This window comes from Chrysemys picta, chromosome 5 (genome assembly GCF_011386835.1).
Source record: "Chrysemys picta bellii isolate R12L10 chromosome 5, ASM1138683v2, whole genome shotgun sequence".
Lineage (NCBI taxonomy): Eukaryota > Metazoa > Chordata > Testudines > Emydidae > Chrysemys > Chrysemys picta.
In genome coordinates, this window is record NC_088795.1 from 18,782,428 (window position 1) to 18,804,033 (window position 21,606).

The 21,606-nt window shown below is 39.1% G+C and overlaps 1 protein-coding gene across 4 annotated transcripts in view; it reads left to right on the top strand.

Annotated features, from left to right (window-relative positions):
• The window catches only part of STPG2 (sperm tail PG-rich repeat containing 2), a 424,532-nt gene that overhangs the window by 226,850 nt on the left and 176,076 nt on the right, over positions 1-21,606 (top strand). The gene's annotated exons all lie outside the window — the stretch shown is intronic.

Sequence of the window (21,606 nt, forward strand, 5' to 3'; positions counted from 1 at the left end):
CCTTGTCCTTCCTGCCTGATGAAGACCAGTGAGGAAGAATTGGGTCTGTTACTGATGGAGATTATCTATGCCTCCGTCACAGTAAGTTGTTGGTGTCATTAAAGGAAATTATTGTACACATATCACTTAAAAATATCCCTTGACATCAGCTGTCTGCCTAATTATCAACATGTACCCAATTTTCCATTTCTGGTTAAAATTATTGAGAAGGTTAGACTGAAACAAATCTGAGTACCTAAAGGGCTCAGATGTTCCTGGCCTTGTTAATCTGGATAAAGGTCAGGATACAGCACAGAGGCTACACTGGTGGCTTTAGTAGATGACCTCCTCCTGGCAATGAATGAAGATCATATGTCCATAATAATATAATTGTATTATTCATCTTCCCTTAATATCATTGATCATGCTGTAATGCTGACCCTTCTCTGAACACTAGCAGAAGTTGTTGGGACAGCTCTTCAGTGGTGTCATTCCTGTTTCTTTGGGAAATTCCAGAAGGTAGTTTGGGGCAATTGGTCTTCTCCCAAATGAGAAGATGTGAAGTTGCACAGGGCTCTCCATCTTATCTCCTCCTTGTTCAGGATGTATATAGGGCCATTGGATAGGTTAGTGAGGAGGAAATAGACTTTGGTGTTTACCAGTGGCAGCTGAGACTCCTCTCTATATTTGTGTCATCTGATAGAGCCAGTGTTTGCCTTGCCCAGGATTTGGTAAAGACCAGGGCAATAGACAGGGTCATCTGGCTGAAACTCAATCCAGATGAGATGGGAATGAAGGTGGTAGAGTGGGGGAGATGACTGGAAGATATGAGAAGGATTATATTTGCCCCTTTGAATGAGCATGAGCCAGCTACTTTTAATATAGTTCACACTTCGGGGTATTGCTGGATCCCTGTATATTCCTAGATTATCAAATGACAGCAGTGACCAGGATGTGTGTTTTTTTTTCTCTCTCTTTCTACTCAGGAGATGGTGACTATTTTTTTCAGGTGTGGTCCTTTCTACTGTGATCTCTTTTCGCACCTAGATTAGATTACACCAGTGTGCTCCAATGAGTCCTACATCTTAAACCAACTCAGACACTGTAGGTAGTGCAGAATTTGGTGGTTAAGTGCAGTTCTTTACCATAAGCCTTTGATACCACTGCTATGTGATCTGCACCAGCTGTCTGTGTATAGGTCAAAACCAACTCCACAAAGCCCTAAATTGGTTGAGACCTGACTGACTGATAGACAACTTTTCTGCCTATGTAATATTGGCACAGCTGTGGTTATCAGAGTTGCTTGAGCTGCAGCCCCCTTGGTATAAAAGAGAGGGAGTTTCCAGCAGCTTGTTGTTGCTTGGGGCCTTGGACATCAGAATTCTCTTCCCTCCCACTGGTTTGCAATAGCCCAAATTAATAGTCCAGGTACACTGCAAGATTTTGAGCAGAGGAAGGGTGTGTGGAGGGCTGGTATTTTGAGACTGCAGTGGTTTTTGCTTTCTTCACTGACTTTTTGAGGAAGTTGTTGGGTTTACTTATATTTGTATTAACATTTATATTTTTAATATGGGACTAAGGTGCCTACAGCCTTCAATGTCCACTAATTATGCATAGAATCATAGAATATTAGGGTTGGAAGTCTGCCACCACTGAAAACAGCCTAGCTCCATCCTCTTTGGAACCCCCCCTTCAGGTAGTTGAAGGCTGCTATCAAATCCCCCACTCTTCTCTTCTGCAGACTAAATAACCCAAGTTCCCTCAGCCTCTCCTTATACATCATGTGCCCCAGCCCCTAATCATTTCCGTTGCCCTCCGCTGGACTCTCTTCAATTTATCCTCATCCCTTCTGTTGTGGGGGGACCAAAACTGGACACAATACTCCAGATGTGGCCTCACAACTGTGTCGAATAGAGGGAAATAATCTGCTGGCAATGCTCCTACTAATACAGCCCAATATGCTGTTGGCCTTCTTGGCAACGAGGGCACACTCCTGACTCATATCCAGCTTCTCCTCCACTGTAATCCCAAGGTCCTTTTCTGCAGAACCGCTGCTTAGCCAGTCGGTCCCCAGCCTGTAGCGGTGCATGGGATTCTTTCTTCCTAAGTGCAGAACTCTGCACTTGTCCTTGTTGAACCTCATCAGATTTCTTTTGGTCCAATCCTCCAATTTGTCTAGGTCACTCTGGACCCTATCCCTACCCTTCAGCATATCTACCTCTCCCCCCAGTTTAGTGTCATCTGCAAACTTGCTGAGGTTGCAATTAATCCCATCATCCAGATCATAATTAAAGATCCAGTTCATTAATGAAGATATTGAACAAAATCAGCCCCAGGACCGACCCCTGGGGCACTCTGCTTGATACTGGCTGCCAGCTAGACATCGAGCCGTTGATCACTACCCATTGAGCCTGACAATCTAGCCAGCTTTCTATCCACTTTATAGTCCATTCATCCAATCCATACTTTTTTAACTTGCTGGCAAGAATACTGTGGGAGACTGTATCAAAAGCTTTGCTAAAGTCAAGATATATCATATCCACCGCTTTCCCCATATCCACAGAGCCAGTTATCTCATCATAAAAGGCAATGACTTGCCTTTGGTGAATCCATGTTGACTGTTCCTGATCACCTTCCTCTCCTCCAAGTGCTTCAGAATGGATTCCTTGAGTATCTGCTCCATGATTTTACCAGGGACTGAAGTGAGGCTGACCGGTCTGTAGTTCCCCGGGTTCTCTTTCTTCCCTTTTTAAAATATGGGCACTATATTTGCCTTTTTCCAATTGTCTGGGACCTCCCCCGATCACCATGAATTTTCAAAGATAATGACCAATGGCTCTGCAATCACATCAGCCAACTCCCTCAGCACCTTTGGACGCATTAGATCTGGACCCATGGACTTGTTCATGTCCAGCTTTTCTAAATAGTTCTTAACCTGTTCTTTCACTACTGAGGGCTGCTCGCCTCCTCCCCATACTGTGTTGCCCAGTGCAGCAGTCTGGGAGCTGACCTTGTCTGTGAAGATCAAGGCAAAAAAAGCATTGAGTACTTCAGCTTTTTCCACATCATCTGTCACCACGTTGACTCCCTCATTCAGTAAGGATCCCACACTTTCCCTGACCTTTCCCTGAAGTCATGCTTCATTTGTTTATAACTATTTATTTCCCTGAAATGAAGCAATGGGATAGATAATAAGACAGGGATAGATATTAAGACAGAAAGTATCATATTACCTCTATATAAATCTACTGTATGCCCACATCTTGAATACTGCATGCAGATGTGGTTGTCTCATCTCAAAACAGATGTATTGGAAATGGAAAAGGGTCAGAAAAGGGCAACAAAAATGATTAGGGGTATGGAACGGCTTCCATATGAGGAGAGATTAATAAGACTAGGACTTTTCAGCTTAGAAAAGAGGCGACTAAGGGGGGATATGATTGAGGTCTATAAAATCATGGCTGGTGTGGAGAAAGTAAATAAGGAAGTGTTGTCTACTCCTTATCATAACACAAGAACTAGGGGTCACCAAATGAAATTAATAGGCAGCAGGTTTAAAACAAAAGGAAGTATTTTTTCACACAGCACATAGTCAACCTGTGGAACTCCTTGCCAGAGGATGTTGTGAAGGTCAAGACTATAACAGGGTTCAAAAAAGAACTAGATATGTTCATGGAGGATAGGTCCATCAATGGCTATTAGCCAAGATAGACGGGAACGGTGTCCCTAGCTTCTGTTTGCCAGAATCTGGGGATGGGTGATGAATCACTTGATGATTACCTGTTCTGTTGATGAGAAGTGCATATTTATGAATTGGTTCATCACTTCATCAATGGAAAGTGGACATACACCAGCCTTTGCAAACTTGAGCAGATTTAACAGGCAAACTCACTGCTAAAGATAAATAGTTAAACAAATGTTTTGACTACAAAAGATATATTTTAAGTGATTATAAGTTATAGGCAAAAAGTCAGAGTGGTTACCAAAATAAAATAAAATATAAGCATGCAGTCTAAACTCTTATCCCTATTAGACTGGGCAACATCTAAATTAAGCAGTTTTTCTCACTCCACTGGATATAGCAGTCCTTTATATACAAGTTTGTCCCTTAAACCTGGGTCACTTCCCTCTTTTGGAGTCTTCAGAATTCTGAATGTTGTTGCAGCATACGTGGGAGAGGGAGAAAGGCCAAGCATGGGGCCCCTGTGTTCTGTTTGATACCCTTAGTCCATGTGCTTGGAGAACACAAGTCCAGGCACATCTGGTGGGCATTGCTGAGTCCCCAGGCAAGGTTGAGCAATTCCCCTAGTGGGGCCTTATGCTGGTGAGTCATTGAATTGTAGCTCCCTTGCTGGACAATGGCTGTTGATGGGTTGTTTGATGCCTGCCTGGACGTTGGTTACTTTCCTTGACATTGTCTCTGTCTCTGTAGAGCTAGTATCTGGGCGCTTCCCAAACCCACAGCATATTTTAGTGACAACCATACAGCACATTCTCATAACTTCATATGCATTCATGATATACATATTTAGATGGAACAATGGGAGATCATAACCTTTCCAGTGATACCTCACATGGCATGCTTTATATGAGGAATATGGGGGTTACAGGGTGCTCCCCCAAGGTATAGAATGTCACAGTATTATAAAGATGTTCTAAAATGAAAGATCACTTCAACCATCTTTCGTTGCATGTATTGAAGTGCTTTTCTTTATTTTGAGAACAATTTATAACGCATTTTTCACAGTACATAGTAAGCTGAACTCTCATTTATATGTGCAAAAAGAGCATGCAAGTAAGAAAATTTAGAGGACTGGATTCAGCAGAATCAGGGCCAGAATTTTCCATCAAAATGCAGATAAAACATTCTTCTTGATCCAATCCAATGGGCTAAACATAATTATTATTACAGACTCTCCCAGACTTACGCAAGCGTTCCGTTCCGTTCTTGAATTTTGCATAAGTTGGGAATGTATACCCAATCATTATGCCAAAAAACAAAACAAACTTTCTAGCTCATGGAACTTATGGAACTTTTCCTGTCAGTGTGAATCTGCATAAGTCGGGTTTGCGTAACCCAGGGAGTGTCTGTATCTAGGGATGCACTAAATTTGATGCAGATTGTATTGCAGTCTTCACTTGTTCTCAGTTACTGGCACATAGCACAGGTTGTGCGGTGTTCTACTGGGTACCATGCTGGTTCCACATATGAATCCAACTCAAACAGTACCTACTGATAGTTATCTGTACGCCTCAGAGGCCAGGAAATTGCCTCAATACAGCCAAAGAGGCCTCCCCTGAGTGAGCCTTTCTCAGCTGTCCCCCAGTCACTTTCAGTTGTCTTCCTCCTTGTATCATCACTGATACAAGGACATACTTGGCCCCTCAGGACTTACTTCTACCTTTGAGCTGGAATAAGTTGTGCTTGACATTGGCAGACCATTTCATGATGTGTTATCTGCCACTTTCCTAGGTAAATTTAAGCCGTTTGATGCATTTCCCAGTGGCACAAGATACTTTTGAATTTGACCTGGTCATCGTTCATATTTTAATTAAAAATTACTCTGACATCAGTGTAACTCGACTGAATTAACAGAGCTACTCCCTGTTTACATCAGTGTAAGTGAGTGTAAAATCAGGTGAAGTCATTAAAAATTTCAGGCTGACAACTTGATTATAATCTTACATAAACTATTTCAGAAAACAAGGGTTAATAGTGTTTTTACTTTAGAAAATCTAACAAAATAGTAAAGCAGTACTTCTATACATATAAACAGCACAGTTTTGGACCCAAATCCATATTTTAGCTAGGAGGCAGAGATATTAGACTACATTTTGTGCTGGTATAAACTGACCCATTGTTAATTAAACGAAATCTGAAAGATCACTTCTGTTCTATATTAGTTTACAATAAAACAGATGCCTGCAAAGATAACCATAGTAATCCAGCCACATAACTAGTGAGATTCTCAAGTATTAACTTTGCTTATCTAGAAAACTAATGAATTCAAAATTGTGAACAGCATTAATTTTTTTCATTCACACCGTCATATATCGAGAACTTAAATTAAGTTCTAACAAAATACTTGGTGTTGAACAGCATGTAGGTTCTGGGAATCACCTGGTCTGACATTTGTCCCACAGGGAGAGAGCTCTCATTTTTCTAAAAACCATCCACTTCTAGTGTAGGTGTAAATGGTTTTGTTGGCTGATTATAACAGAAAAAAATTAAATAGCTGTGCCCTCTCTAATGGTATTACTACAGTCAAAGGGTTTTGAGGGAATATGGACTAATTTGATCAATGAAAAGGGCAAAGAAGAGGTGAGAACAAGAAAAATACCTGTAGGGTTTTTTTTTTAATATCACTTGAACTGAAATTAACAGATAATATTATAGATTGACTTGGAGTGGTACGAAGTTAAATTATGCTGTAATTGCTTTTTACTGATGTGATTGTGATTTATTATACCCATTAAAGACACTTTTCTGTTCCCATTTTCATATTTTTGTACAATAGGCACTAGAAGTAGAAGCGTGGGTAACTCAAATTTTGACTGAAAGCAATGTTGGCAAGTGCCCCATTTTTGAAGTGCCAGTATGAATCCATAAATAACACAATCTGACAATTAAATCATGTTTCTTCAAGTCCTCCTTAACCTACAGTTACTATCGAGTTGGCTGTCCTTTGCTAGACCTAATCTGTAATTCCAGAAAAGACTGTTTCTGGAACTGCCAAGTCAGCATAATCATGGGGTGAGTAGCTCTATGGCAATAATAGAAGTAAATCTATTAAAAATTCAATATTATTTAAAAAGGGGACAGATGAAAGGGAAACAAAGGCTTATTGTTCTTTGTTCCTATGAACAATATAATGTTGTGCTTACATTTATGTATATAAAAATATAGAGGGAAAATGTTTAAATGACACGATAAAACTGTCAGTGGTAGTTGGTTTTGGAATGAAGTGAAAGGAGATATCTAGTTTGTGAAATTGTCTTGCCAAGTGATTTTATGTATGAAAAGTCCTTCCTTCCCTATTTTGCAGCAGTAACACTGGGATTTTCTTCTTCCAGGCCCACTGCAATGGTTATTTCACACTGGTCTAATGGGCAAGATTTCCCCATAGTTGTGTGCATTTAGGGAATTTCAGACTGAGAACTTTAATGGATGAGGGTTGCTGAACTGGAAGAGGTGTCTTTGGATTCTGCTGAGTCAATGGCTAAAATAGTTAAGAAGGTCTTTTACAATGAGGGAATTTTCTTTTTGCCCAGTGTATTCAGGTATGGGCAGCAATACCATTTAACTACCCTTGAAAATTTAGGAGAAATAGGGAGCCTGTCACCTGTCTCCCTCCTCTGAAGATATCAGGGTTGATTGTTAAAATTTGTTTGGTCCATGCCTACACTCCCCTAAAATATCATTAGGTGAAAGCCACTCCCTGGGAGTGGAAAAGAATCCTGGTCTTGGAGGAGGGAGAGAACAGATGATAATTAGGCATCTGGATAACCTTCAGATATTTGGGCCCCTGAATGTGATATTTGTCTGATTTTGAATATTTGCCTGTTGCTGATATATGTAGAGTTGACTTGTTTCACCAGAAACCTATGTTTTTTTCTAGAGCTCAGTGGAAATTTCTTTGGATCAGATTCTTGTCTCAGTAACCACCTCTAACTTCAATGGAGTTATTCCAGATTTATCCCAATGTAACTGATATAAAAATGTAGCCCTTTATGTGCAGATGGAAGGTTTATTTTTGTTTTATCAAGACTGCTTCTTGATATCTTGGTCTTATTTTTGTTTTTCTGTTAATTTGCAGAAAACTACATGCCTGCATCTCTCCCATTACTCATGTGCTCACATTTATACCATTATAAATCCAGAGTAACTTTATTGACTTTAATGGAGATGGTTACAGCATGGTAAATCCAAACTAAGAGCAAAGTTTGGCTTTAGAAGTGACCCTCACTTAGGTTTGTCAAACAGTGACATGAGCTCTGTGCTTCTTAGGTTTATAAAAATGAACAGAAAAACATTTATAAAAATTGTTTTAAATATCAGATCATAAAAGGCATAATTCTGCAATGTACTAAGAATCTCTTGTGAGGTTCTGAGCCCTCTCATTTCCACTGGATGTTAGTGAGAATTGAGAGTTCTCAGCCTTTGAGGTTCTCAGTACCGCTCAGGATCAGGCTCTAATAGTACATATGTAAGCTTAAAATGACAAATAATTACAATTCTATCTGTGACCCAAAGTCCAAGATCTGTGTTTCTGCAAGTGTTGATAATATCACAGACACCTAAACAGCAGGGAACTGCATCCTTTCACTTTACTGTTTGTGACACTAACAGCTGTATTGTTTAATAAGTCATTTATTTATTTATCATAATTTTATGTGTTGATTAACCATACTCATAGTGTGTGTGTATATATATATATATATATATATATATATATATATATATATATATATATATACACAAATATATCAGTTAAATGATGTTAACGTAATGGCCTAGTGGCCATTAAAGGACTCAAGCTACCTCTCCCTGGATCCCCAGAAAAAACAGGCAACATGTTGTGTTAATAGGTGAGCTTTGCAACCTGCCCTGTTGTGATGGTGGGTTCAGCTGACATGGCATGCCTACAAAAGAAAGACTTCAGACTATGGAATGCTTAACATCACTTAGCCAAAGTTATGCTAAGAAGTCATGCTGAGCCAGGAAGGAGCTCTGTTTTGAGAACTGAGACTGTTCAAGGTCAATAGGCCCGTGCTGTTTCAGCCCAGAGTCAAGGTTCCTTATTGAAAATGTTCTGCACAAGATTCAGATACTTGGAATGTGAGTAGATTCATGGGCAAATCGAATTCAAACTGGGAATTTGTCCCTTTCTTATTTATTTTGAGCTGGTAGCGGTCATCTCACTCTTAAAAAGGTCTTTCCAGCTTCAAAGCGCTGTACAAACATTAACTAATCATCAGAACCCCAAAAGCTGTTATGAATCCCAATTTTATATGTAGAGAAATTGAGGCAGAATCTCCTAGTGTTTAGTCAGTGTCAGTCCTGGGTTTAGAACTCAGTAGTACTCAGCCTACACCTCGCTCAGATGCTTGTTCCTTGGTTAATACAGGAATTGTCAATGATGTTGATTTGTTCTACATAAATTAGCAACAACATAGGTTAACAAAAATAAAGTGCTTTAAAAAAAAAACAAAAAACACTACCTTGTAATAATGTGAAAGGAACACCGAAGTCCATTGTAGTTTGAAAATGCAGCCCTTCACAAGGAAACTGTGGATTTATAATTATCAGGTTGTTTCTAAGGAAAGAATAAATGCATTTTATAAAACAAATTGGCATGGGAAATATTGTAGTATGAGATCTCATCTAAGTGCAGAACTCACCAATTCCTTTCTAGGCTTGAACAAATATTACATGAGTGAGGGCTCTTGTAAAATGTTATGTTTTGAAGTAGATTTCATTAAGCGTTTCCAGTGATAATTTATTTCTCCCTTTATGCCTAAGTCTCTTCTCATACTAATAATGGATAGCTTATTTGCATATAAATAGATTTCAGTATTTGCTGAAGCAGAGACCTAATATGTTTCTCTTTTTTTCATGGACATTGTTAAATAAGAGGGGATACTGCAGCGATCAGCAGTTATGAATAGTAATAATTTTCTTGGTCAAAACTCTTTAGAGTGCATCAACAGTTTTTGACATTTTTATGAATACTTCAAATAATAAAAACATATTTTTCTGTTTCTGTAAAGATGTTTTTAATATTGCTCTGTGTCAAAAATGCTTAATGTAAGCTATTGAAAATGTTGACTGTGACCGTCTGGATATTTGTTCTTAATTTTGGGTGTGGGTGTGGTCTGTTTTGCTATTTCTTATCTAGTTGCATGTTAGATTTAGCACAATGCAAACATCACAGTCTCAATACGTATATAAATTGAATAAATCTTTCATTTTTAGGACTGTACGTCTTGCATGTGATAGCTGTAAGTGCTTTCCTTTACATTAGATGTATACATTTTAATAAAGGCCTCGGTACTTTACAAGAGTCATCAGATAAGTTTGATGAAGATTCATTAAAGAAATCCAAAGTCAGAACTTGGTCTTTGACGATTGTCTACTGATTACAATATAATAAGGATGAAATAACATTTGATTGGTTTAGGTTATAACCCCAGAAGACAAAGGAACCACCAAATATAAAAAAGCCAAATTCCAGAGGAATGTACCGTTCTGCAATTGGGAATTATCTTGTTTTTCATGTAACAAGGGCATGTTTAAAGTGTAGGACATTAGGAAGAGCAAAATATACTTAAAACTTCCTTCTTAATATACAGAATCTGAATTGAACTCATCTGCTGTTATATCATTCTGAAAAAGATGACTGGAAGAAACTATGTAATAACATATATTTAAAAGTAGTCTTGATAAGTGAGTGCAGAGCCATCCTTAGGCATACACAGCATACGCAGCTGCGTAGGGCATCATGAAATTTGGGGCACCAAATTTCATGGTGCCCTAGGCAGCTGCATACGCGGCAGTACCACCTCCAGCGATCAGCCTTATCCCTCGGCCGGCACCCTGTGCAAGGGGCAGAGCCGTCCCTGGGGGGGTGTGGGGCCCCGGACAACTCCTTCCGCCCTGCCTCTTACCCTTCCCCCTTGCTCCGCCCCCGGCCCTCCCCCATTCCACCTCTTCCCCCAGCGACCCCGCACTCACCGGCAGGGATGGGAAGTGGAGAGACGTGGTCCCAGCCCGCTCTGCTTCCCTTGCCCCGGTCCCAGCCATGTCGCTTGGGTTGGCTCTCACCGGTGGCAGGAAGCGGAGTGCTGTGCTGGGAGCTGGCTTAGTAGAGCGGGCTAGGGCCAGGCTGCTCCGCTCCCTGCCGCTGCTGGTGGGGCGGGGGGGGGGGGGAATCCCTTCCCCCAAGTCCCCTCCCCTGAGCAACACGGCTGGGGCCGAGGCTAGGGAAGTGGAGCGGGCTGCTCCTGGTCCCCCACTAATCCCCTGGGCAACTCTGGGCCTGTGGGGCCCCCAAAAGTGCCCCTCACAGCTCCTTCCTCCTAGACCCTGGTGGGGGGAGGCCTGGGGCCTACACAGCCCCCTCGTGGGATGACTGCGTAGGGCACCCAAATGGCTAGGGATGGCCCTGAGTGAGTGGCTGGTAATGACTACACTGCACCTTAAATGGGACACGGGGGCTTGTCTGGCTTGCCGGGGGAAAAGGTATAACTCTTTATGGGCAGGGGTTAAGAGAGAGGTTCAGAAGCTGCTGCAAAAGTTGAGTGGGTCAGTGTGGCGACGCAGACTCATCCCCCATGGACCGGAAGGGCTGGGAAGTTGATAAAGGGCAAGGTCATAAGGAGAAGCCCCTTTTCCCCAGACCAGGTGGAACAACACCCACCCTCCCTCCCCTTAGAGGTGGCAAAATACCAGGTTAGGTGAGGACCTGTTGTAGGCATCATTCTAGTGACTCCTTTCTAGGGGATCTGGGAAGGAATTTTTCCATCATTACCAGATTGGCCAACGTGGAGTGTGTGTGTGGGGGGGGGGGGGGGGGGGGGGGCAAGGAAGGCTTTGTTATAGTGAATAGTGAACGGAGTTAGTCTATGATGTCGCAACTCATTATGTAAGTATGGGCCAGATGTCCAATGCAGGTACTCCATAGGGAATGGATACAGTGACCAGATAAGTGGCTTGGTACAGGATTTAACAAGGAAGTGTTTGTTAAAGGAGTGGAACGGAGGGGTGAGGGGGGGGGGGGAGGTTTGGGGCTCGTCTGACAGGCACAGCAGAGAGGCAACCCCCCTTCCTTATAGCCCACCTTAACCCTCGCTCAAGGGGGAGGAGGATAAGGTCCCAACAATGGGTTGACTGAGGGACCTGGATGGAAAAGGGAGGGGAGTGGCGGAAGCCCCCCACAGATATTGAAATGATCATGGAGTTACCTATACGGTACACTTTTATCTACTGGGAAATCCCAGACATTTAATAGTAAAATTACATCCTGATTAAATCATATCAAGTGTCTCCTGTCCTTCTTTTAGTATAGCTAGACAATGTATATGTGTATGTGTATTTCTTTCCACCAGAGGTCACTCAGAGTAAAGTGAATGATTGCTTCAGCCTTTAAAGGAGACATTAAACATCACTGTGCTGTTTTTGAGCCATACTGAAACCCATGAAAGCCATGTACATTCTTCTTCTTTTTTTACTCTTGCAAATGTACATCTCTTATTTTCCTTTATATCTATATTGCTGGATGAGTGTATTGGCGGTAAAATGCCCAAAACACATCCCAAACTGGCTTCATATCAGGAACAGACCAGATATATATTTGGATTTAGATTTCAAATACTCATTAGACTTACTTTTTTGACTATACTATATAATAGAATGCTTGCCAAATATACACTTAACATAATACTTTGCCAGATAGAGGTTGCCTTCTCAAAAGGATAATACACAAAGATTGCTTAGATTCCTGGGGAAAAGCTTATAAAGCTGCATGATAATCAGTTATTACTCATTTTTGGAAAAGATCAGTAAAAATGAAGTTGCTTGGCATTATAGAGCCTTAAGGTACTCATCTGCTCTGTAAAGTGACTATGTATAAGTGATATCATCTTACTCAACAGATCTGTTGTGTATATTCAGAGTCCTATTAACTGTAGTGACAAAAATATATTTTAACTGAAATGTATTCCTGTTAGCACTGAAGAATAAATGTAGCTGTGTGCAAAGGAGCTGGAATATATTATGCATAATTTGAATTCAGTGGTTTGCATTGATTTAATTAAGGGCATAATTTGACCTTCAAAATGTTTATTTGATGTTGCTGCACAGGCAGAAAAGAACCCAGCTTGACTCTCAGATTTCAGGGTGAGCTAGCAGTTAGACAAACAACTGAACATGTTAAGATGGAAATCTTTGAGAGACAACAAACATAGAACTCAATAACGTCATTTTTACTGTCACTTTTTTAAGTAGAATTTTCCATTAAAAGCATTATCAAAAAAACCAAAACAAAATATGAATGTGGACTTTGATTTTGTAATTCATTACTTTTCTGTACCACTAGATGTCTATAGTTAATAAGGTGCTTGTTTGTATTTCCTGTGTGCTGCGTGGAAAAGAGTTTTCATTGTGTGCCTGCTTTAGGAGAACTCATGAGGTTTGATTATGCGTAATATAGTAGGAATGTAAAAAGCAAATTTCTAACAAGCTCTGCTATGCATTTGCTATTGTGATTTTCTATGGCTTGTAACTTTACCAAACCTGAATGGAATTTCATGGCTACAGCAAAAAGCACTTTTCTGTTGCCCGGACTATCCCCTTGCCACATATCTAGTTCAAGTGTCAGGGAAAAAATTTAACGATGGTAAGACAACCTATTTTCCACTCTCTTTGTCCTGAATGAAGGCTAACCAGCTTTTGCTCAAACTTTATGCTCAAATAATTCAAGTTTGCCAAAATGATTGGATAATGGAAAGTATTATGAATCCTTAATGTAGGTCTCACTACTTTTGTACCTATAATGTATAGATCTGATGGTCAAAGGTGCTGAGCCTATGCAGTTTCCATTTAATTCAATGGAAAATGGTGGGTGTTCTGCCTTGTTGAAAATCAAGACAATATAAAATATATTTATTTATTGGAGAGAACCAATGCTGTCTAAGCACTATAGAAAAAGTTTAAAAGGTAGAGTCCCTCCCCTGGGACTTACAATCTGTGTGTGTGTGTGTGTGTATGCACATACAGTAATGTAGTCACCATTAAACTTGCCTTTTACAAGTAGATAATGTTGCCATGGTATTACCGTTTCCTCTATTCTTAGAATAGGGACAACTTGGAGAATAATGAAGTAACATTTATTGCTTACCAAGGCAATTGTAAAGATTTTAATGGTGACTGTAGGTTCTGTAGGTTTGCTAAGTTATAACATAGATACCCTTTTTCCAGCTGAGTTATAAACACAAGAATTAGGATTCTATAATGCAAATGCTAATTCTATACTAACTGCAGCCGCTGTAAATACTTTGTTGTTGATCCCAGTCCCTAAGAAGATGTCATTTTCATAAGACCACCTCAGTAGGAGTAAAATATCTCTAATCTTTTTTTTATGGGGTTAGATGTACAGTGACTTACAGCTAAACATGATGACAGAGCAACTACCAGGAAAGCACTGCTTCAAGCTGAAGACTCAGCAGGTTAGCTCTCACCTTCCCGTTACAGATTGTCCTAAACCCTCCCACAGAGTCCTATTAACCTAAATGTTTTACCTATCCAGCATTTATAACATACTATGCTGGAAACCAAGCTCTTAACTTTTCCATGTTGTTTTTACTGGCTAAATTAATGGCAACGGTAGATTCACAAACATCCTTTAACCTTTGGGAAAGACATGCTTGACTGCCTTTTTGCATATTTTCAAATGTGTTTAGAAGGATTATCATTTTAAAAGATTCTTATTTAGTACCAAAGGATAAATAGCCTGCCTTAATAAATTATTTAATTCATCTTATTTCTTAGTATCACATCTTCATTATCACGAGTGTGAAGGTTTACCCCTCTCCCCAGAATATTAGCTGTTGATAAGCTAGAAATATTTGCAATTTAGAAAGCTTTAACTAATTTACATTAAGTACAAAAACTTGGGGCCGGAGAACAAGTTGAGGGGCAGCAACTCTTTTCTGAAGCATTTGAAACTCTTTCCACTTATCTTTCACATTTGAGTGAATTGTTCAGCTTTGGAACTCAACAACCTGTGAGAGAACTGTTGCTACATATTCAATTTACATTTGAAAATGCCAAAAAAGCAAAAATAAAGTAGAGAGAAATGATTGATTTATTCTGGAAATGTCTTCCATCACAGACCCGGGGTCGGCTTTGAACCTTGTGTCGTCATTTTCAGCTGTGCAGAGTGGGTGTAAAAATATTACCCTAGGCGTTTACATCACTTTGCACAGATGTAAATGACTACAGAGGATGCACCAGTGGAGAATCACACCCATTGTATTCTGAATTTCTTCTGAGTTCACACTCACTGTGTCCTGCTTCAGATTGCCCTCCCTCTTCTCCTATCCTCTCTCTGTACCTTACCCCCAGCCCACAGACAGCTGAAATTAGAAAGGCTGTTTCATTGGGTTAAGAAACCCATCAGCTTATTTTGCTTAGAAAAATGGTACTGTAATTCAGTAGGGGTAGTCCTTTTGCCTTCCAGAATCTTTTCAGTGTTGCCAAATTGTAGAGTGCAGAAAAGTCAATCGCATACTGTGGTGGTGTGCACTGGTCGTGTGTTGCCCATTTGGACGCCCACCATGGGAATGTATTTATTTTATTTGTTTTTTTCAAATAGGTGCCCATCAAGAGCTCTGGGTATTTATCCTGTGCATTAAAAGTTACAACATAAACATAAATGACTGTCCATAAATAGATCGTCTCCACAGCCTTAACAAAGTGGGAGGGGGAAGGATGAGCTTTGAAACGTGCCTGGATGATTTACAAATCTAGGGACTCACAGACCAAGGGGGAGAAAGGAAATTCCCAAACCAAATACTGCTCACAGAGAATGGCTTCCCACCAGATTTTTCTTGTTTATATTGAGGGTATAAACTTAGCTCAAGAGCCTTTTGCTCAGTGTGGCAGTATATCATAGGGTGAGAGGGGATCTCTCAGGTAACAAGGTTAGAATACCCTGAATTCTCCATGGTAGTCAGTGCAGATCATGAAGCTCTGCTTTGATTTGTTCCCATGTGCAACTCTACTTAATAAGTAGGGTGCAGTGTTTTGCATTAGCTTCTGCTCCTAAATGATCCAAAGGTGTACACCCATGTAGAACACATTACAGCAATGTAGAGGTGACAGAAACAGGGTAATTGGGGCAAGGACTGCATCAGAGAGAGAGAAGGCTGCCTTCATTTTGCAAAGTGCAGATGGAAGAAACGCTTTTGGCTTCAATCACTTCCTGTGCATTCAGAAGCATCTGGGATCTAACACCCCTAAATTGTGCACCTGTTGGAGTCAGACAGTAATATATGAGGCTTTTGTGGTGGAGTGGAGGTGATTGCATCCTAGCGGGGGTTCTGGAGTGCATTTTCTGAATTCTATTGGGGAGTGTCTCCTTGAGCTTAAGCAGCTGATTGTCACTACAAGGAAAGCAGAGATGCTGGATTGACAGACAGATTTCTTTATTATATAGACTTCATTAAATGGGCAACACACCATAGACAGCTTAGCACGAACTCTTTTTTAAATTAAATTACATATAATAGAAGTGATAGTCCCTAAACAAGGATTTAAAGGCAGTCATTGGAGAGACACCCCACACACATTCCTAACACCTGTTTTCCAATTAGTTTGCTGCTCCCTTGTGGGGGGAAAGTTATTACGAGAGACAGTGCGCTCAGAGTATTTTTGTTGTATCTTACTAGTTACATGAAGGTATCTGGCACAAATCCTAAATCTTTTACCTGCACCTGAGTTAAGCAGGTGTAGCTGAGCCAAGTTGGGCTCAGAGCCTTAAAACACATGGTGATTGCTGTTTAGATACTGGGCCAAGAAGCTCTGTATATTTGAGAACTGTTCTGATTATCATGTCAAAGCTGTTCAGCTGAATGAAGGAAATATGGCCAGAGAACTTGCTATTCTGTTTTTATTTTGGTTTGATTAGGCAAATTTAAACTCCCAGGGAGAGTTTTTGCTGCTTAACCTAAGAGTCTGCTGAGTTTCTGTTCAGTTGCACTGATCTTAACCTTACTCCATGCACCCTCCAACATTTGAGAAAGAGAGAGAGAGAGAGAGAGAGAGAGACCACTACTGTACATAGTGAGTGACTCTTTAATCAGCTGTAAGGGGCACAAAGCCTGAAAGTTCATAATATTTTGTCTCCAAGACTAACTTGTCTCCATCATCTTGGTGTCTGAAGTCCTACTACTGCTTCCAAACATGTTATCTGCTGCAGAATTCACTAGAGTAATGATTCCAGGCCAATGGAAGGTCTTTTAGGAATGACTGTTACAAGTTCTAGGTAAGATCTTTATTGCAAATGGCGTTGAAACAAGGTTGAGGTCATTTACTACTATAAACAGATTTTTTTTCTTGTCATATAGGCACAGTACAGTCCAACTAGATATATTCTTATCTCTTTATCAGTCCCTGTGCAGCATGCTGTTGTTTTATATAGTGCAGTATTTTGTTTATTTTTTTTTTATCAAAATGTAGGGGTGTTTTGGTAGCAACTTTTTAGAATTTCGTATCCTTGTGTATATGTCTATTTTGTTTTGCAAATATGGCAGATTGAATGGCCTGTGCAGCTTTATAAGCATAATCGGAAGTGCCATTTAAATCAAAATGAATTTTAGTAGTAGCAGATGAATATTAAGCATAATGTTTTCCAGGCAGTGATGATATTTCCTTATGCACTAATCTTTTGTCTTTACTGTTACTTGATTAGAACAAAAATCAGAAATACATATTAAAAACATGTAACTTTAAAACACATTATATAAAACAACACTTCCCATTTTCATTGTACGTTTTCCAGCATACCTTTTTATTCTTCAGAATTCATGCTTTCATTGACAATGGATTTTTGTAAGCCCACATAAGATATTGTAACAGCATTTCCCAGTAATGTAGAAGAGCAAGCAAGCAGTGTATGATTCATAATTCTCTACTTGTTACAAAGAAAATTCATGCTTCTCATCTAAGTTTGGATTTTAAAGTTCTTATTTATAAAAGCAGTCATTTTCCAGTCCTTTTTTGATGTACTGGAACATTCTCATTGAGGGGCCAGAAACATAGATTTTCACTTTAAATTACCCATTGTTCCTGTTCTCTGCCATTTTTGCCCTGTAGCGTTGGTTGACATTTCATAGAGAGTGAGCCGGCATAGGGCTGGAAAATATATAATTATAAGAATCATCTGCTCTTGATTTTTCCATTACATACCAATCATGATACAGGCAGATTTTTCATAGGTGTTTGATTTGGAATGAGAAGTTTTATTCTTCGTTGACCTGTGATTAAAATGTGGCATTTTGGTAAATAAATTGAAGATAGCTTCTGCATAATTCAGCTCTGATCTGGTGCTGGGAAAGGCAATGAAAGCCTTTGACCTGTATCACATAAGCAGCAGCATATGTAATAGGAAATATATTCTAAGATAAAAAACTGTGTAACACAATACACTTTTTTAATGTTAGAGGTCTTAAAACAGGCATAATGCAGAAATGAAGCAAAATGACTGACATCAGGTGGCAATATAAGTGAAGTCTTGTTTCACCCTATACCCTGTGAAAGCCACAGAGTAACTCATTTACCTGCTTTAGTAGCTATAGACACATATGTAAATACATTAGCAATTACTGTAAAAAATGGTAAGACTAGAGAATCTATTTCTAAGTTAAAAATATAAATCATTATTATGGTAACAGCCTAGAGACAAATCTGTTCTAAAATCAATATTATTTTGGACAAGAGTCTTGCATGTCGCATTAACCTGAGTAGGTGTTAGTGGTTGGTTGGTACATATTCATGTATATGTTATCCATGGACTAGGCACACAATTCCTGATTACAATATGAGCCTGATCCTATTCTCATAGACTTCGGTGTTAGTAGGATTGAGCCCTATGTGTCTACATTTTGTGGGTATTGAACTGAAAAGATACTCCTTAATTATCCAGGTTTCCTTACAATATTCCCTGGACCACATACTTTCTAGCCACTTGATGTAGTTCTCCCTTCTATGCATATTACCTATGATTCATATGTAATGATTCATATGTACTGTTTTTATACTGATGTTTTGGAAATAACAGACCTAACAATAATACTTAACATGTAGCATACTGCTAACATTAACATCCGAAGAAACCACAAATGTAGGATATAATGAGATGAATAAACAAGCAATTCTTGAAGATATTAAAATGATCTTCCAAAATGTACAGTAAATCACCTATTATATGACCTTCCATACCAGAACAGAGCAAAAATATACATGGGCTAGTAAAAGCATAATTCAGGTGCATGGTATCAGTATCTTTATAACCTTGGCATAGTGTGTTTTAATTGTAAACTAAAGGGAGGAAATAAATATTGCCTGTTTTTAAAACAATGTTAAAATATTTGCCTTTGCCATTGGGAACACACATTCTGCAAGTGAATGTGAGAGTAGGATTAAAAAAATACCAAAGTAAGTACATCTTTGGTCAAGATATCTGTGTATCAAACATGTGAAGTAAAAATGGTAAAGGCTGATTTCTACTGATGCTAATGTAATATTCCTTTTCTTTTATGTTTCAAATTAATTTCAACACAAAACTCCCACCCTCCATTGACCAAAGTCTTAATATTTAGAAGATCATTTTGGAATGAATGAAGGTGGGGTCAGTTGAAAGTGTAGCATGATGTCCAAGAATTCTTAACTTACAGGAGGCCAGGGTATCCTGCTTGAATAGAGAAACTATATAATACTATATTATTCAATAAATATCCAATAAAATATCTCTACATAAAAATTGTGAACAAGAAATTTCTAATGAGAAAGATCTGGGGCAGGAGGGGAAGAGAGTTTTAAAACAAATTTGATGGGAAATGTTTCCTGCAAGCAAGGCTAAACCATTTGGCTATAAATTATGTGGATGAACAAATAATCTGTTTCTATCTGTTAGACACTGATGGAAGTATTATCAGCCTCATCTATAAATCATGACAATAATCTTTTTTCTTCAAAAATGGTTTACAGTCGAGTTTAACATTCTTTCTCTCTGGTCACTGATTCCTTTTTGGTAGTCCTGTGACTGTGGGTTTTCTGAAAGCATACAAAGTGATACGTTTTTACTGTTTGCTTGTAAGTTCACATACTATTTTATGTACCCTTATTTCAGATGTTTAAAAATGCATAAGGATAAAATTATTCTTTTAAATATCTGAGTACTTATGTGGAGTAACTAAGTGAAGTAAATAGAATTACTCTGGTTTTGCACTGGGGTAACTGAGAACATAATTTGAGCCTCAGTATACAGCAGGACTGGGATTTTCAAAGGAGACTAAGGGAGTTAGGTGTATAAAACTGCAATTGAGTGCCTAACTCCAACAGTCTCCTTCGAAAACCCCAGTTTAGGCATTTAAGTAAGAAAGATTTTTTTGCAGAACTTTGTTTTACATAAAAACAAAAACAAAACCAACCTGGTCCCCCTGCCCTCGATTACTGGTAAGGTGTATGATATTCAGTTATTAGAATAACAAAAATGCTGATCTTTTACACTTTTAGTGTTGCATCACTTGTAAGGAGATATTTATTACTAATTTTAAAGTCATTCATTATGTATTGGATTGTATTCAGAGAGAGAGAGAGATCAAAGTATTTAACTCACCATCATGGACACCTTTGCTCAGCACGCCCTGCTGCTTTTTGTTATCATCACAGGGCGCCAGCTATGAGACTCAGTCTGTGGCCACACACATTTGCACACAATTTCAGTTTTTTGAGGAGCCAAATTTATTAGGAGTTAGATATGTCAGTTTGGCTAGTGGAACACCAATTGCTTTCATATGTTTCAGAGAAGAATTAAATCAACACCTTATTTTACTTTTAATGGAGGGCCAAATTCTGCTCTCTGTTATGCTGGTGTCCTGAGTAACTTCATTGAATTCAGTGCAGTGATTCAGAATTTGCACTGTTATAATAGATAGAGTTTGTCCCATTAATTATTTTAAAAATATAAAGATTTTATTAAATTAGCAACATATGCTAATTATCCTATGCTAAATATAGAGGCAATACAAAGACTGCAGAGGAATATGAAGAAAGTAAGAAAACAAAAGATAAATTCTTTGACTCAGTGAAGCTGTGATTCTTTCTACACACATCTTATGCACACAGCCAACAAAAGATTATAATTTACACAGAATTCATGCTGGCAGCAACTTTGATCTCATCCTCACACATTCTTTGAGCTCTTCTCAACGTATTCACTGAGACCTTGCAGGTACTAGCAAATTTTGTAGCTGTAATTCACCACCAGAGTACCTCTACTGTGGTACTAATACAGGACTCAGGCATTGTTACTATTTTGCTCTGAGTAAGGTAAGGTTAGATACATGGTGATAGAATGTCTAAGTCAAGACTGCAAGGATGTTTTGTAGTGCAGACAACCAGAAAACAAACAAACAAAACCCCCATCACCAGCTCCCAACCAGATTCCACCAGATTCTCTTTTCTAACATACTGTCCAAAGTCACCTGATTCCATATATTGTGTAGTCATCACATTCTCCTCTCAGAAGTACAAGAGTTACTACAACAGCTCACATTTCAGCAGAGAAGCCAAGGACTAAATGGTAGTCGAGTCTGCAGTACTGCTTTTCCACTGAAGGTAGTCCCTCAAAACACAGAGTTCAGCCACATTGATAGAATGGTGTGGATAAGTTTATACTGCTTCTCTTTGTGATGGAATTATTCTGAATGTTTCAGTCCACAATGCTATTTCTGGTGCCTTTCATGAACATTACATTTTAAAAGGAAAAACAAACGTTGCAGGACATCTGGCAGTAAGGTTGCAGGATATATATAAACTATATACTAGTCAAACAATGTTCTAAG